Here is a 19,568-nt window from a genome sequence, read left to right as displayed (position 1 = left end):
TCCTGTGCCACTAATTGCCAAAGCCTTATTTTAAAATCCAACCTTGTGTTTTGTTTAATTGTTCATAAAATCATCAGAGTGAATGTATGTGATGAATGCTGTAGTAGGATAGTACAAAAGCCAAAAGCACTTTCTACTTCCAGTCAAGAGGAAGAATCAACCCTGTCAGTAACAAAAGAGTGGACCATTACTGCGTCTATTGTCATTGTTTCTCCAAGCATCTCTTTCTTCCTGCTGCGCCCCCCCCCCCCCCCTGCAGTCACAAGCAGGAACTGGATGCAGGTCCTAATGACTGTACTCAAGAAACAGAACCCTCTGCCTTTCTTTATTCTCTTGCTTCTGCTCCTTTGACATTACTTTCTAAGAGTGTGGTGTTGGATCCCCCCTCCCCCCGTCTCACACACACACACACACACACACAAATTTGTTTATTATAAACTCAATAGTAATGAAGTTCTGCATGTTAGAAATAGCATATAATGAGGAATAGCTATATTGCTTTTTTATCAAATAGTGGCTTTTTATATGACTGCAGTAAGATGTGATGCCAGTATTTTCAACTATTCCTCCTGCTCTTCCCTCCCCATTTAGTTCTGCAACTTGACATCTATTCATCAAAAATAAATGCCCATATCAATGAAGTGTTTCTATAACAGGTAGTAATTACCTTAGACTTATTACCCATAACCCACAGAGGCTTATCATCATTCTTTATCAGATAACCTAATTGTTCCTGCATTAATAGAGATTGAGCTACGAGTCCATTTTTCTTATTTGATGAATAGATCACTTGGGCAGCTATTAAAAATAACAGCATTTGGAATTGAACAAGTAATGGGTTAAGACTTTCTACTGGTTTTAATTTTTTATTGTTTAATCAGTTTGTTTATAGCAGCCCCAAGTATCTTCTTTTGCATAGATTTTTGTTGAAATCAGCAATTTTTTTCAATTTAAAAAGCATTTTTATGCTTAACGATGGGGATGTGTGTTCTGAGAAATGCATCAGTAGGCAGTTTTGTCTTATGAACATCTTAGAGTAAGTACACTTACACAAACGTAGATGGTATAGCCCACAACACAACTAGGCTATGTGGTATAGTCTGATGCTCCTAGGCTGCAAACCTGTACAGCATGTTTCTGTACTGAATACTATAGGCAGTTATAACACAATGGTAAGTATTTGTGTATCTAAACATAGAAAGGTACAGCTTTGGCCAGTGTGGCCTAGTTGGTTGGAGCATCCTCCAGCACACTGAAAGGTCAAGGGTTTGATTCCTGGTCAGGGTACATACCTAGGTTGCGGGTTTAATCCCTGGTAGGGGAGTGTACAGAAGGCAACTGATCAATGTTTCTATCTCTCCCTTTCTTCCTCCCTCCCTCTCCCTCTTTCTGTCTCTCTAAAAATCAACATGTCCTTGAGTGGGGATTTTAAAAAATTTTAAATAAACATAGAAAGGTACAATAAAAATAAGGTATAAAGTATAAAAAATGGTATACCTACAGAGGGCACTTACGATGAATGGGAGCTTACAGGATTGGAAGTGGCTCTGGGTGAATGAATGTGAAGGCCTAGGACATCACTGTACACTACTGTAGACTTTATAAACACTATATACACTTAGGCTACCCTCAATTTATTTAAAAACATTTTTCTTCAATAATAAATTAAACTTAGCTTACTATAACATTTTTACTTTATAAACTTTAATTTTTAACATTTTTACTCATTTTTAATAATGCTTAGCTTAAAATACAAGCGCTTTGTACAGCTGTACAAAAATATTTATTCTTTATATCCTTATTCTATAAGTTTTTCTCTTAATTTTTTTTAACTTTTTTATTAAAAACTAAGACACAAGCACACACTTTACCCTAGGCCTGTAAAGCATCAGGATCCTCAGTGTCACTGTCTCTCACCTCCACACCTTGCCCCACTGGATGGCCTTCAGGGGCAGTAACACACACGGAGCTGTCAGCTCCTATAATAACAATGCCTTCTTCTGGAACACCTCCTGAAGGACCTACCTGAGGTTCTTCCTGAGGCCGTGTTTCACTCTTTACCGAAATATGTCCATGCTGGTTTGCTTGTTTTTTGTTTTTGTTTTTAATCATAAATTTGCTTGTAAGCAGATAATGTACCATGAACATTCTTCGTTAAGGAATATCTTTTGATGCAGGGGTCCGTGTTTTTACACTTTCTAAGGAACTTGTTGCAGTCTGCAAGAACTTCACTAAGCCCTTTGCTGTGAATTTTCTTAGGGATTCTTCTTATGAGAGCACCATCATGTATGTGGTTTGTCGTTGGCCAAAACATTATGTGGCACGTGACGGTAATTGCCAACTTTAGCATTCAAATATTTGCTAAGCCTAATATGTTCGTTTGCTCATACTTCTATAGCAACAGGTAGAGAGAATTTGCCTATAAATTTCCATCACTTTTCTGCTCCATCAAATTATATTATTCAATTGTGGATGTATTGAATACAGGGGAATCTGAGATGCAAGTGGTTTACCACAGTTTATTTCTCAGCATATTTATTTACTTCAGCCACTTTGTTAGCATTATGAAATTTGGTATATATACCATGACTCTGTGTTTACATGTTTTTCTGATGCTAAAATAAAGTGTAGGACAAAGCTGGCACTTAATTGACAATTGATGCGACTATAATCAGTGCATTTTTGAGAAATATTTTGCAGCAACAGTTTCCTAAATAATATCCTTGTGTATTATTATAAAATATTTTATAGATGAGAAGTCACATGAAACAGTGTAATGTGCCAGACAGGTTTAGGTTTGAATTCTAAATCCCTTTGCTTTGTAAACTTGGGCCTGGTATCTTAATCCTTTGGGCCTTTGTATCCTTTATAAAAAATGTGTATAATATATCTGCCTCATTGACTTCTAAGAATGAAATGAAGTTATATAGAACACCTAACAGTGTCTAGTACCTTTCTTTATTCCTGAAGTCCCAGAGCTTGTTAGTGGCCAAGAGGCAATCAAAAGTTGGGTCTTCTGACATACAGAAGCGATTTTCAACCACAGTACATTGTCTGTTTTTACTGTTCAGTAGGGAGTCTGTTTATTGGCAAATGATTATGCAGAGTTGTGTTTTCCCCATAGAACTGTTAAGGACTCTCCTCAAGAATTCTAAAAAGTCAGTAAGAATTAGGTGAAAAGGAAGTGGAGGAGTTGAGAGATGTCCAGGCTTTCAACTGGGTAACTGTTGATAATGGGACCATCTCCTGAAATGGAAGCATAGGAAGCAGAAAAGCAGGTCTGAGTGAGACTTAGGTGAGTTCATTTATCAGACCTTTAACATTTATTTAGTTTTAACCTTTACTTTAGGGACTTGATAGTCCCTAATATTACTCATTTTAGAGCATTCATAAATTTGTGTAATTCACCAATTGGAGACACCCTTTTACTTTGAACACAAGTCTAGATCAGAATGAGAGAAACTTCTTGGCAGTGCTGCCTGTCAGTCACTCAAAATAATTGACTTTTCTATTGATTTATCCATAACTAGGGCCAAGTTAAAATCTCAGCCTCTTTTAATGACACTTTTCTTCATGAATTTCATCTTAGTAAGGATCTAAGTGTTATTGTTTTTAAAAATGAATAAAGACAACTTGAGTATAAAACTGGATCACTTAAAAATACTGGTTTTATATTGACTGCCTAGAAAGCAGAACCAAAAAGTAAAGATAGTGTTAGTCTTTCCAGGGTCATCTAGTTCACAAAGATTTGCTAATGTGTGCACCAGTCCCCTTCTTCTGACCTTTTTTTTGCTGCCTTTTTTTTGTTTTTTCTTTCTTTTTTGTGGAAATGATACAGCACAGTGAAAAGGGCAGGACAAGCTGGCCTAGATTCAGATCCTGGCTTTGTGTCACTTACTACTTATGTGACTTTAGAGTGATTTATTTAACTCTCTGAACAAGCTTCCATTTTCCTGTCTGTAAAATGGTGACAATAATAGCTAATTTATGAGGTTAGTGGGAAAACAGGTTTAAAGAACTCATTTAGTAAGAAGTTTTTAATATTATTATTATGCATCTAGTTAATACCGCAGAGTAACAAGGCATAATAAAGCTCAAATAAATAAATTTAATGATTTATGGGTTGCTAGGTTAAAAGTTTTGAGTTAAAGAGGAGATTGAAACTAATAGGTAAAATGAGTTTTCTAAAAATTTTTCTTGGAGTTATCCCTGCTAACCCTGTCTTCTGTGACTGTGATAATTGAGTTGACTGTAAGAAAGATGGAATGAGGAAACAATTCTCTTACCAACCTAAAGAAAATTTGTATGCCCAGAAGCATGCATGTCCAGCCTTATTGGAGAAAGTGCTTTAAAATTCAGCCAGCAGTACTTGAGACTTCTCTGATGATGAATTGCCTGCTAAACTGTGCTACAGAGTATTCTATTTAATTCACTTATCTCTCTTGGCATAGCTCCTTTATAAAGTCAGTACCCTGGGGTACGGGGTGGGGGTGTCAGAAGGAAAGCCCATTCCAAATCTTAAAGCAACCATACTTAGTGATATTTTGAATTTGTGGGCTATTTTCTTCTGGTGTTCTCCAAAGGAGAAAACAGGATGTCATCAAGGTGGTGTATTTTCTTTTTCTGTAGAGAACTCTGTGACTTTCAGAATGGCCTGAAAAAGAGAACTTAACCACTATGCAAGTTGCTATCAAGCTTCATACTCTCCTCCCTACCTTCTTCCTTTCCTGCCTCTTTCCTTCCCTCCCTTCAGGAGCTCTTATCCAAAACTAACCTGTCACTTTTTCTCTCTCCTGTTTTTCTTTTGGAAAACATGTTTCAGAGAAGTTGTGCTTGATGAAATAATGTTGATTTGTGTATTAGATGAGAACTATATTGGTAACAAATAAAGTGGAAGACCTTCCTGTTGAAACTTTATCCAAGCCAATTTGATTCATTTTTTTTCTGATTCTTTTGGTATCTTTCACAGCCTTGCTTCAAGTCAACTTAAATTTCAGACCAAATTTTGCCCACCTACAAACTCCTATTAGAAAGCAGACACAAAAATAATCATAGAACCGTATTTCATGGGCCATTAAATTCCTTGCTTTGTTTCTTTAAACATACTTGGACCAAGAACTAAGCAAAGAAAATAACATTCTGATGGTAGGATCAGCTAACTTTCTAGTATGATTAGACACCAGAATCTTCTAGCTTGGGGGAGGGTGTTTGGTGTAGGAACGAGACTTGAGGACTTTCATGACCTTGGATGAAACTCAAAAGGTGTTAGGCTGCTAGACTTGCCAGAGCATCCTACTCCACTCATGCAAGGGTGAAGGAGCTTCTGTGATATTTCTGACGAGTCACATATTTTGAACACTATTTTATTCTCATAGATGAAGCCTCTGTTAGAGATATAGGTAAAGATATTGAGTGCAGGTAAAGATTTTGGATCAAGCTGTCTCTGGAGTTAAAATCCTGAATAGAGTTTTTCACAAGCTAACAGCCCACATCCTCAGTGGTAAAACCTGATTAGGTCCTTCAAATGATAACTTGAACATAGAGATACATCCGGCAGTCTGTATTGAGATTTTTATCAAGTTTAAAATCTCATCAGTTAGTGGTTTGTGAAATCAACAGGACCAACATCTTTTGCTTACTGTAGTTTAGGATGGGATGGTATAGAAGTACAATGCATGTGATAAGTTTGTGAACCTTTTCTTTCAGTTATATATGTATATATCATTGGGTAATGATGTAAAATGTGAGTCACAGACAAAAATGACTGAAATTAGCAGTTAGTGTTTTAAAGAAAATTACAGGTGAGATACAACCATAAATTTAGTCAATCCTAAATTTATAATGGAATAGAATTTACTGGCTTGTGGGGGTCATTTTAGTACAGGCATACCTCAGAGATAATTGCAGGCTTGGTTCCAGACCACCATAATGAAGCAAGTATCACAGTAAAGTGAATCATAATCTTTCTGCTGGTGGAGGGTCTTGCCTTCAACTTGTGAAAAACACACAATCTGTGAAGTGCAATAGAGTAAAGCACAGTAAAACAAGGCCTGCCTATAAGTAAAAATCTGAGCCTTTTCTATGTTTCTGAAGTACATTATTCGTGTACAGAATTGTCAGCTTAGTAACTGAGAAAGTGTTGTTTGTTGACAAGCAGATCTTAGGCTAGGCATTCTGTCAACAGCTCATGGCGGTGTTAAAAATAACTGTTATGATAGATCTTCCATGTTAACATGTAGATAGACTTCCTGAATCTTCAGAACAACAGTAGAGGAAGAAGATTCGACATGATTACAGCTGTAATGACTCTAACTGCCAGATTTAGCAGTATTTAAGTTATGCTGTTACTTTGCAAATGGTACTTTGATATGGTTAAAATTCCCTTGGCAGTAAGGATGTTAGATTAAAGGCCTGAACACCTGTTCTAGTCATCCTGATTTTCACTTTCACAATCTTACTTTTCAAGTGAACTTGTCGTAATTCTTGAGTTTTACTGTCTCTGGCTATGCAGATGCTTCAAATGTAGAAGCACCTTCAGAATGTGCTTCACCTTCAAAATGTACTTTCTGTTTTTCTGCCTGTACAGTGACAGGTTGTCAACATGTGACATATTTTCTCTTCCCAGATCTCCCTTAGGTCCAAAATGGCAATGCTTAGAATGGAAGCTACTCAAGACTTGACATAACATGGGGAAGTGCCTCATCAGAGTTGGGGAAGTTGTGGGTATTGCTTGAGAATCTGTTTTGTTTTTGTAGTGTGTTTGCAGAGATTATTCACACTCACCCGCTGTGCAGCCTTGAAGGAGAAACTCAAAGTACACTGAGCGCTTTGTGGTAGCAGAGACATGCTCCTTTTCCTTAACATTGTGCCTTTGTGCCTGGTATAGTGTCTGACAGATATAGGTGCTGAATCAATGAATATCCGTTAAATGAATGAGTGAATCATTGGTTTTATTGGTATTTGCTTCTCTCGAGGCACCTGCTCAGCTGATTTGAATTGCATGGTACCTCCTGCAATGGGGAAACTCTGTCCCCTCTCTCTTGCTTAGGGGTACAGAATCCTGAGGACTTTTGCCCCCCTCCACAATTAAGAAATTTCAGACTTGCATGGATGCTGACAAAATGCCTGCCTGCTAGTAGGCAACTAAGTCTCAGCATGTAAATATAAGAACAAGTGAACAAAATACTTTTTAGGCATTTAGAAGGAGGCAGATGCTTAGGAAGGGAGTCCATGATGAAATAGTAGAACAGGTGGCTATCATCTACTATAGAAGTTAAGATTTTTCTAACCTGGATTATCATTATTTATGTCGGTTTCAGTTGTCTGCAAAATGTAAGCTTCCTGAGGACATGAACTATGTCTATTCATATTTTTTTATCATTCATCAATTTGATATTTTATTTACTTATTATTGAGTTATGATTGTATATAACAAGATTGCCAATGACATTTTCCCTTTTGATTATGAAAATCAGTCTCCTAATAAAGTTTGGATATTTAAAAAAGGTACAAAAAATAATGAAAACCCACCTGTAATCTCACCGTGTATAGACAGTATCATGTTCTTAAAGGTTTTTATTCTCTTTGTGAATGTAATTTTAATAAAACTTACATAAATTTAATTTTGCATTTTGCTTTTTATTGAGCATTTTCTGTATCATTAAAACTATTCAGATACAACTTTTTTCCTCCCTGACTACTTGAAAATTAGCCTTCATCATGAATGACACAGTAACTATCCAGACCAGGAAGTCCATGACCAACAGACTGCCTCAGTGGAAGCAAATGGTTATTGATGTCCTTCACCCTGGGAAGGCAACAGTACCCAAGACAGAAATTCAGGAAAAACTAGCCAAAATGTACAGGACCACACCAGGTATCATCTTTGTGTTTGGATTAGAACTCATTTTGGCGGTGGCAAGACAACTGGCTTTGACATAATTTATGATTCCTTGGATTACGCAAAGAAAAATGAACCCAAACATAGACTTGCAAGACATGGCCTGTATGAGAAGAAGACGACCTCAAAAAAACAGAGAAAGCAGTGCAGGAACAGGATGAAGAAGTCGGGGGACCGCAAAGGCCAGTGTTGGTGCTGCAAAAAGGAGTAAAGATTCTGCAGTGACTTTATCTGTGGTAATTGTGCAGATTTTTCATGAGAGAATTAATAAACTGAGAACTTTAAAAAAAATTCAGATATATAATATTGAATGACTATATTTTGCTATATGACTATATTATAACAATTCAACCATTTTTCTATTTTTAGATATTTCAGTTGCTTTTATTTAAATTACATAAATATAGGTGTCTTTATGTTGTAACCTTTATAGCATCTTACCTAGTGCATTGCATATATTGCACATAGTAGGAGCCCAATTAATGCTTAATGAAGGTACAAATGGATTTATTTTCCCAGAAGGAACTCTGTAACTGCTTACTGAGTTTCCATTTTTAATAAAATGAAGGAATTGGACTAGAAAGCTTATCAAAGAGGTCCTTGCTACTTGAACAGACACTTCTCCCAAGATATATGAAACAGATATGTGGTCGACAGATAAATGAAAAGATGTTCAACTTCACTAGTTAATAGGAAAATACAAATGGAAAGTTCTATTAGATACCACCTCACACCTGTTAGAATGGCTGATATCAACAAGACAAGTAATAACAAGTGGAGAGGTTGTGGAGGAAAAGGAACCCTCATTCACTGCTAGTGGAAATGGAAACTGGTACAGCCACTGTGGAAAACCGTATGGAGGCTCCTCAAAAAATTAAGAATAGGGTTATCATATGACCCAGCAGCCCCTTTCCTGGCCATCTACCCAAAACATTTGACAACACTTATTCGCAAAGATATATGCACCCCTATGTTCATTGTCGCATTATTCAGGTGGCCAAGACATGGAAACAACCAAAGTATCCTTCGATAAATGATTGAATGAAGAAGATGTGGCACACATATACTACTCAGCCATAAGAAAAGTTGAAATACTGCCATTTGCAACAACATGGATGGACCTTATTTTGCTAAGCGAAATAAGTCAGAAAAAGCTAAGAACCGTATGGTTTCACTCATGTGGAATATAAAACAAACTCATAGACACAGACAACAGCTTGGTGGTTACCAGTGGGAAAGGGGTTAGGGGAATAGTAATGGATAAAGGGGGCCAAATATATGGTGATGGAAGATGATTTGACTTTGAGTGGTGGGCACACAGCGTAATATACAGATCATGTTTCATAGAAATCTACACTTGAAACCTATGTAATATTAACCAATGTCACCCAAATTAATTTAAAAAAATAAAATGTAAAAGGAAAGGGTCCTTTCTGTCTCTCAAGTTTTAAGATTATGTGATTTGGAAAAATTATTTTAATTGACAATACCATAGAGTCATTTCATGTTCATAAGATTTTATATAATTTAAAGTCATATGAAACTCCTTTATGTGGATATTGGAAATGAAGCTTAAAGGGATTGGAACCTTCATTATATAGAGAATAATACCCAAGATAGTCTTTATTCTAATAATCAGTGCAATTACTATTCTTTGTATGTGTAAGCATAAGGACAAATGATGTTCATAGTCTAACATCCAACACATGTCTTTATAATATTCTTCACCATCTACACCAAGATTTCGTGTATCTTTATGAAATTTTAAAACTATTAAGCACATAAACAAGCATGTCTGATCAGATATTCTTTGATTATCAGTTTTTGTGACCCCTATAATGTGATCTTCTAGGACCTCAGTTCTTTGTAGGAATAAAGAAATAGAAAGTCTTCCAGAGAACTAGGATTGTTTGGCCTAGAGAAGGGACAGGGAGCTACTTCAAATACTTGTGGATTATCAGATGGAAGAGAGCTTAGGCTTGTTCTGTCTGTTTCCAGAAGGTAGAATAGGGACTAGTGAATGAAAGCTGTGAGAAGGCAGATTTATACTCAGTTTAAGGAAGCGCTAACAATTAGAGCAGACAAAATTTGTATAAGCTGTTTGGTTGGAAAATTTTCTCTTTCTAGAAGGTGGTGTTTAAGCCAGTGATGGATAATGAGTTGTCAGGAAGGTACAAAGAAGGTTTTAGACAAGATGACATTTCACGTCCCTTCCTATCCTGAGATTCTTGAATCACCAAGTTTTAGGTCCCTGTTAGCTGCTGTGTAAATGCTTACTTTATGTTCACAAGTAAGAGAACACCCTCCCATACCGGGCAAGTCAGTATATTATTCTTAAAGGTTTAGTTGTCCTCTTGTTTACTTAAGTTGAAATAAATTTTCCATACTTTGCAAGTCTTTTGTTTTCATCTCATTTTTATTGAAGAATCAGTTAACAAAAAAATTTTCACTTCTTTACCTTTACTAAGAACGTACTACATGCACTGTAGTGGGTACTATACACACATTATATATAATTCTCGCAACAGCCTTGCGAAGTAAGCACATGTTTTGTTACTTGAGAAAAATAAAACTCAAAGAGGTTAACGACTCACCTAAGGTCATGGCTGAGCTAGAATTCAAACTGAGGCCTGTCCTGGAAGTTTCTACTCTTACTAGATTTCCACTTATGTATTCAGTCATGTTACTAGTGTATGTATTAGTGGAGCCCCACAAGTATTGACATGACACTGATGTTTACATACGACTCTTGAAAACAGATTTTGTTAATATAGAGGCATACCTCTTAATTTGCTCAAGGATACTCAACTTGGATAGGATGATAACATTTAACATGAGTTTGACAGCAATGCCATCTCTTTCCTCAACCCTCCCCTCCCTCCCCTCCTCTCCCCTCCCCTCCCCAGTGTTTTATTTACTGTGTGTTGCTGTTAGGTATCTGAGGTGTAGGGAATCTCTATAATGTAAGGGATAATAGGCCAGGGGAAAACAGAAGAAAGGAGAAAGTAATCAGTTTGCAAATTGTTTGCAATGTTTTGTTTTTTTAGTTATGAAAACCTTTATTTTTTAAAAAATTTTGAACCAAAACTCCAAAAAATATAAAAGCTGGGCTGCTTTGTTTGGAGTAGGAATACAAAGCTGACTCCTCCTCACTAATGTACCCTTCTTCTCTGACTTAAGGGAGGAAAATAACTTACAGGATCACTCTTTGAAAATCATTGCTCTGCACTGAAGATTTATGCTTTGTTGTAATATATTAAGTTGAATCCAATGCGGATTATGATGGCTTTTTGAGTCTAATGTGGAGGAAGATTTTGTTTTTTACTGTTTAAGAGGAGATAAGCAAATTTTGTTTGTGAGCTCAATATGTGCAAGGTATTAGAAGCATAACTTAATAGACTTAAAAAATTTGAATAACTAGACTATTAGTTTAGTTTTTATATTAATTTCCTGTTAAGATTGTCCCTTTTCTTAATAAGAGATATAGTCTCCGATTTTGTTACTCTTGGGAAATGGCTTGAGTACAGTCTAGTATACTTACTATGGATAGATTCTGATCATTAAAAAGTCTATGATTTCTCTTGAGCTGTGATGTATATCACCTGTTAATTTTCTTGTCCGTTTCTTAGATATATATTTAATAGAGCTCTCTTATCAGTTGCATAAGGGAGTTTACAGATTTATCACTTCTGGCACATCTTTGGATCTCCTCTTAAATACAAAATAGAGCTTTGTGGTAAGAATAAAATAGTATAAACCACTTTATTTACATTAACCACTGAGCCTTGCAAGCTGGAGGTTAAGAGCCTTAGTTTAGTTGTTTTCTTATCATAGATGATGACATTACAGAAACAAAGTTACGTGATCGTGAAAATAAGCCTTAATATTTAGGAATTAAAATTATTTCACAATGTTTTCAATAAGATTGTGGCCAAATTGACCTACATTAATGCAAGCTGATAGATAGTAATCAGGGATTATGATATACAAAGCTAAATAAACTCTTGCAAAGAGATCACAACTAACTGAAAAGCATGTAAGTAAACCCTACTAATCATGATCACATAGCAATGTACAACTTTCATTCTAGAAGATTTGGATAAATTTTCTGCAACTATAGTCAGTAATCAGCTTTTCAGTAATTTCTATAAAGTATTCATGATGTTTTATCAAATACAGTTTATATCACAAGCAATTTCAAATTCCAAAATGGTATGTGCAGAGGAAAAAAGCATCTTTGCTTTTCTTAAGCCTGATTACCCTAATTTAGGATAAATAGCTCCTCCTTATTAATTAACTAATTAATCCTTTAAGACTATGGGCTGAAAGGTACCATAACGTGCATATAATTGTTTATTTGAATGAACAGTCTTCATGTTTTAATAGTTAAAAGCCGGGAAAGAAAAGGAAAAGCCAAAATTGTAACAAATAGCACCAGCATTTAAAAGCAAATTTCTAGAAATGATTATTGTGTTAGACTTTAAACAGGTTTTTTTCCCCCATCTGGTGAGATGATTTTTAATATTTAGAAGGCTTTTTATATCAATGTACCAGTTACACCGTTTTGTTGATAAATTACTACTATAAATCTCTCCAGAACTCCAATATATTTTTTCTTTACTTTTTCCAACAAGTTTAGAGAACAATGCTTACTATTATTCTGTCCTAATTCCGTAGTAGTTTTCTCAATTTTAAATACTTTATTTTTCGTTTAAAATTGATTTAAATACTTTTAAAAGTCCTCCCCCTTCCAACCCTATAGATACATATTTACATATGGATTTGTGTCCAAATAACAATAATATACAGACTTCTTTTCTGCTATTTTTTTTTTCGTACAGTTCACATGAAATGAATAAACCTTATGTGGGGTTCTGTAGAAATAGATATTGATATCATGATAAAAAAGACCCTTGGTTATGCTGCAACAGAAAATATTGAACACTGCACTTTCGGCTTTTGATGCCTTTAAGAGGTACTCTATTTATATGTGTGATAAGATGTTATGGAAGCAAAAAATAAATATGACTTTTTGGTAGAAGATTTGTACCCTATATGCCAAGCACTGTTCCAGCCACCTGGCATACTGTAATGTACCAAACAAAACTGCTATATATTGATAGAGAACTCAACTAGCTTTGTGACAGTAAACAAAAACATCATGAGTTTATACCTTAAAAAAAGAAAAACACCATGGAAGACAGCTGATTCAGTCATATTGAGAAGCTGGAGTCCTGTTTAATTTGTGGTTTTAGATAAATGGTGATTGAGTTCTTGAAGTTTTTTAATGCAGATGAATGTTCTGGACTAATGTCAACAGTAAATGTATATGATTTTTGAGCATTGTTTGGCACTGTAAATTGGTTGTTTAAAAAAAATGTTTTAAACAAATTGATGCAGACTTTTATAGCTAGATCTTAAATCTTATTGGCGATAATTAACCAGAGTATGTGATATCTGAATGTTGGAATACCTTGTAATAGTAAGGAATCAAGAAAATGACTTGTCTTTTTGGCTTTTTTTTAAAAAGTTTTAAACACTGAGCTAAGTTATTTTTTTAATACTCCCACCAAACTATTCAGCCAAAGGGAAAGAAACTTAACAAAATGAGAGTGAATGAAAAATGTGGTCATTCAGTGGTCTCCTTTTATAAATTTGCGTCCCTTAAGGAAAGTTAATTAGAGAAACACTTCATATCTTGTTCTCCCACCCCCCCAAGATCTATAGTATTGGAATATGTAGAGACTAGGTATGGTAAATTTTTAAAGCTACCTTGTAAAGATAAATGAGAGATTTCCCCCTCGTTTTTATTTAAGATAAATCCTCAGTGTTATATTTAACCATTTATAATATAGTGAAAACCATTTCTTGGAGCATACAAACATAAGTATTTCCAATAGTCTGTAACTAATATGCAATGTCTAAAGCTAATAGACTGATCAGAATATTGCTGTTGCTTGAGTAAAAGTTACTGCTTTTGAGTCCAGCTAATGCACTTAATAGTGTATGAATAGTGGGTGTTCTGCTTATTTTTATTACAACTTTTATCACTGTACAATTTTCTTACATCTTAACAGTAATCCACTTTAAGCTCATACTTAAATATTTATCAAATGTGGTAGCCAAGGAGCCATGTTCAAAAGGTACATTTAAAATATCTCAATATGGAATTTAGTTGCTTACTGGAGAACATAACTAATTTTGCTCTTCTCCAAATACGTAAATCTGCAAACATATAAATTATGTCATTGCATAAAAATTGAAAGGCATAAAGATGTGTGACTAAATTCATGAAACATGGGTGCACTGGGGTGTGTAAGTTTAAACAAGTTGACATGCAACAAAGAAGAAAAACCTGAAGGAACGGAAATTCTGCCAGAGTAAAGCTTTATTAACTTCATTTATACCCTTGTCTTTTATCTGGAGCAACCAATTTTTTTCAAAATAGAGCACTTGCACGCAGAATGTTAGCTTATTAAAAGTCCTTTTTTGATTGTAAATTACATTGTTTGCATATCAGGATTCACACAATCAAAGTACAGTTAAGCCTACTAATCATTATCTTAAAAGCAGTCTTGGGTTCATGTCTACCTTCATTATTTGTCTAAAACTCTTATAAATTTTCCTCGTAGTTCTTTTTGTGGTAGCTGGAATTGTAATGTTATTATTTCTGATAAGCCAGATTGCTTTTTAAACCTGATCTGAGCACACTGTCATTTATATTTCTACCTATTCTTTTAAACTCAGTTATTATTAATCGTAATTTTTATAGGGTTTAAATCAATAGAGGAGATGACAGGGTGGGAATGGTATTAGAATCAGCGATGAGTCTAGCACTACACTGCAGTAGTAGACACAGTGTTCACAGTAATAACTGCAAGACAAAATGCTCACAATAACCTGCAAGGTAAATATTATTAATCCTATTATACAGATTAAAAAGCTTGGAGATGAAAGTTAAATGACTTGGCCTAAGGCCTGAGTCACACATCCACTTAGTGGTTATTTTGATGCCTCTTCCCCCGCTTTGATGAGGAAAGGATGCCTACCATGGGGTTGTGGGGATGGCTGAACACAACACACACCCGACTATTATCAGATGAGATTTGACAGCTGTTTATTAGTCACATACACTCAGCTCCAGGGAGGAAGACCCTACACACCATGCAGGGTCATGTGGGAGTTGCATTTGGGAATAGAGTGAACAGCCAGAGGCTGTGGGAGGCAGGCTTTGTAGTATTAAGAGGGTGAGGTATCCTCTGGTTCCCACAGAAGGATGTGATTGGTTTGTTCGAATAATTCTGCAAGCTGGCAGGGAACTGAAACCTGCTACTCACGGATGAGCAAGAACTGCACCTGAGCCCTTTGATAAGGAATGTTAGGGTCCCTTATCCACAGGAGCAGAGTGGGGAGGGCAAGTTAGGTTTTTCAAAGCCTTCCTGATTTCACCTGATATCAAGGCATCACATAATATTGAACCTTAATTTTGGGTCTTATATCACAGTAGCTAAATTGGGATTTAATTGTGGACTTTCTGACTCCTGTGCCCATGTTCATTCCACGATTCCATGGTATTTCTTCCCCTTGCTAGCATCACATGTTAACATTTTATTAGGGACTAAGTCCTTCCTCTGGGTATTCTGAGTCTTGTATTCTCACACAAAAAACTAAAGTACTCAGTTGGGAAAGAATTTGAGAACTTGTTTTCCTTTTAAAGGAAATCTGGGTATAAATCCTAATTGTATATTTAGAGTTTTCCTCACAGAAAAAACTTTTTCTTTCAGAAATTTTGCTTTCCCTTCCCAAAACAAAATCTTGTTTCCCCATGTTCCATGTTGTAGTTGTTAGAACTTTTTTACTTTCCCTCCACAGCCATGGATGTGGCACACCACAGGTCTGGAATGCCCCCTTCTCAAGTTGCATCTCCTGCGTTAGGCCTTTTCAGCCACTGCTGCACACAGTGACACCCACCCCGTTCTTCCTCTTAGGAGATTCTCCACAGGGTACTTTGCATAATACTGTGGGCTGGGTGCTGCAAGAGGTATTTAAAACATAAGACGTGGTTTCTGCCACTGAGGCTCTCACAGAGAACCAGATAAGGGCTGCGCAGTGGAAGGGTCAGTCAGTCACGTGGAGCTCCCTACTCAGGCCCACAGCGCCTCTGCCTGCCTGTGCAGCCTCATCTTCCTGTCTGTCTTTCACTTGACTCGGGCTATATCCGCCTTTCTACTTCTCAACTCTACTAGGTTTTTTCCATCTTGGGGGCCTTTCTCCCAGCTCTTTACTTGGTCTGGACCACTCTTTCTTATATGTCTGGCTATTCTTCCTCTTTTAGGTCTCTTCCTAGGTGTTACCTCTAAGGAGAGTGCTTCCTTGACCATGCTGTCTAAAACTGAACCTATTGACTCTTCCATGCACAGTATTTTCCAGGTCAACTTCTCACTACCTGTGGGATTTTCCAAGATATTTAATTTCTCAGTGTCACAGACTGCTAATTTGCTAAATGGGAGAAAGTTTTTAAATGGGTGGATGTGAAAGTTAAAGAGTGTGTGTGTGTGTAAAGTGCTCGCTATAATTAGAGTCTCTGGCATATAGTGAGTGCTCAGTAAACCAGTCAGTTTCTATTCATCATCATCATTAAGGGTAAAAGAAGGTTGTGTAAACCATAAAGGCTAGAGGAATTCAGAAAGGCGAGAAATCCTTAAGGCCCTGAATCACCATGAAAACCTTCCTTGTGAGGGCAGAATTGAACGCCATTGTCTCTATGTAGTACCTTGACTGTTTCCCTCAGACAGGCACACCATCCTCCTCTGCATTCCCGTGGCCACTTTGGTTCTTCTCCCATGATACTGACCTGAACTTCCTTGTATCATAAACTGTGTGTGTGTTCTCCCAGAAGGGGTGGTCCTGCATCTCTGTGTCCTGGCAGCATTGTTCCCTACACACTGGACAGGTGACCACTTATTTGATCAATATAGGAAAACCTCACATGCCATGAAATCAACAAGTTTAAAAACTCTAAGCATGGCAGTGGATGCAGTGTGAGCACAGTGACTCCACAGGCCAGTTGCTGAAAATGGTCCAGTTAGAACAGTGCATTGCAGATGTGAGTCTCAAGTTGGTTATAGAGTCAGTTTAATTCAATAGACATTTGAAGAGCATCATTTCATGCCAGTCTCCAAGCTAAGATGTGGGAGCACCAACATGAATTGATATAGATTCCCTTAAAGCATTTAGAATTCAGATGGGACCTGAGTGGAGAGAAGCAAGAAGGGTGTTCAGGCAGGCTTCAGAAGGAGTACAAGTAGAGGCAGAGTTAGGAAGGATCAGGAATTCACTTTGTCTAGGAAAAAAATGTCCTTGCTCTAGAGCAAGAGAAGTTTGAAGTGAGGGGCTTCAAATTACAGAGGATTTAGGGTACCAGAACTAAAATTTTATTTCAGGCTGTATTCTATAGACATTTAGGAGCCTTTGGAAGGTTTGAATGAAAGATTGATAGAAATAGTAACAAAATTAGATAATACACTTCTGTCTTTTCTCTGGTATTACACAGTTTTTGAATTTAAGTTTGAAAAAGCTTGAATTAAAAAGGACACATCTCAACTTATGTGTCAGACACTTTTAGTAGTTGTACAGTATTGAGCTTTTATTAGTTCGTACTAAGTAAATTTTACAGCAAGGGATAGGCAGTTACTGACAGCCATTCAGCTCTTAGTCATGTACTCTTCACTTGAGTCATGTTTAAAGTATTAAAATTTTTCTTTTCATTATATTTTGTGCATCATGAACTTGATATAGTCTTAAAATATTTATGAAATTAGATATTGCTTCATGTGACCCATCCCAGGCGTAAGTGGAAAATAGAAATTTAACATAATTCATAAATTGAAATATTTGGTTTCAACTATACTCAGATTGAAACCATAAAAGAATCAGAATGACTATAGGTTTATGATTGTCAAATTTACCACCATAGCTACAAATTTTCTAACAACCATATCCATATCAGTATTCTTGGGATGTTTGTAGTTTCTTTGTAAGCACGTTTGAATACTAACCATACCACAAAGTGGTTGACTCTTCTTGTCTGCATTTTAAGGAAGACATGAATATTGCTAGATTTGTCCCCCAAATAATTGAGTGTCATATTATTTTCATCAACAAGGAAACCTGAGTACAAGATTTGGAATAGAAACTTAATAACCTTATGAATAACTTGATTAAAAGAAATATTTTTCTGTTTCTTGACATTGTGTTTGTGATGTTTTGCATTTTATATGTTATTAAAAACAACCACCACCACCACCTGGTACTTCTGTGCCCTCATGTATGGCAGAAGATAGACATGTGACTGAATTCCTCACTAATTGGCTATCATATATTATTACTTGGCAGATGTCAGGAATCTAAGGATTAAACAGATACAGAGTGTATGTCATAGCACCTGTGCCAAGAGATGTTGCCAAATCAGAGGAACCCCTCCCTTCCAGGTCTAAACCCTGGAATTGTACTAGGGATTCTCATGGATAAATGCTTGGATTAAAGTAGATCTGGGAAATGGCATTAGAATTTTAAGTGAGCCATAGTGCTAGATAGCTGTCCAAAGCCTCTAGGGCCCCAGAAATTATGCGAGGGAACCTCGGGAGATGTGCAATAAATTATACTTACTTTTATAAGGAATATTCTCTAGCCTCTCCCTTAGCAAGTATCTTTATCCCTCCCCTCAAGCAGTGTGGAACCCCCATCTTTACACCACCTTTTGGAAATGGAAAGATATACTTTTACCCTAATGTGTTTTAGTAATTAACACCTTCAGCCCAAATGCATTGTGCCCACTCATTTCCCAATCCAGACGTATAACTTAAAGTACCATAGCATTCTCAGTGATTTGCCCAGTTTGTGTTTAACCTGTATAGTCTGAGCTTTCATGGCCTTGAAATCTACCTAATCACAACAGTTTATCTGAATAAGCCATCAGTGGAGCCAGAAAAGCTATATTTATTAATTCTAGACATTCCTATGTTTTTAAAAATAAACACCTTATAAGATGTAAAATTATGACCTGCATTCTCTCCATGTTAAAACTTCTACCTCAAAGTCTAAACATCAAGGTTCACACTGTGTGAACAGAAATATTTTAGCATCAAAAAAGAAAACTGTTTCTTGATAGAAAGGAAGTGGTCACAGATCATCCCAGCCAAACAATCTGTCAGAGCTTTGAAATATAGTCATTAAGTGAGATGCTAAGATAAACGATAAAATAAGATCAGCCTAAATGTTTCAGTCTAGATAAGTTGATTTTTCTACTATTTTTAAATTTTGCTTTTAGGGGAATCATTTCAGATTTTAAATAACCATAAAGAGCTACTATTTTGTCCCCCCAAGTCCCTTTCCTGCTCTTCCTAGAACTGGCTCCTGTTGACTTCCAGAACTCTAGCTGGATATTTAAATCCTGAGAGACTCGCTTATTGTTAGGCAGGTCAGTAGCCTGCTGAAACAAGCAACGCCTAGAGGCTATTTAAAAAACCCCTTTCTCCTGACATTTTAGAATTCTAAAGAGAGAACCAACTGTTTGGATACCTCTGCAGTTATTTGACCTGGTGTTGGGTGTTCTGAAACATCAAGTGAAAACTAAATTCACTCTGGCTTTGCCAGGCAGCCGTTGTAC

General features: G+C 36.3%; 1 protein-coding gene and 1 pseudogene across 1 annotated transcript in view; both read left to right on the top strand.

The window, feature by feature from the left end:
- Positions 1–19,568, top strand: part of LOC107526361 (ubiquitin-conjugating enzyme E2 E2) — a 213,024-nt gene that overhangs the window by 99,069 nt on the left and 94,387 nt on the right. The gene's annotated exons all lie outside the window — the stretch shown is intronic.
- LOC107526403 (small ribosomal subunit protein eS24 pseudogene) lies at positions 6,746–8,555 on the top strand (annotated as a pseudogene).

Source organism: Miniopterus natalensis, chromosome 15, assembly GCF_054644295.1.
Source record: "Miniopterus natalensis isolate mMinNat1 chromosome 15, mMinNat1.hap1, whole genome shotgun sequence".
NCBI classification, from domain to species: domain Eukaryota; kingdom Metazoa; phylum Chordata; class Mammalia; order Chiroptera; family Miniopteridae; genus Miniopterus; species Miniopterus natalensis.
This window is presented reverse-complemented; position numbering and strand designations above follow the sequence as displayed.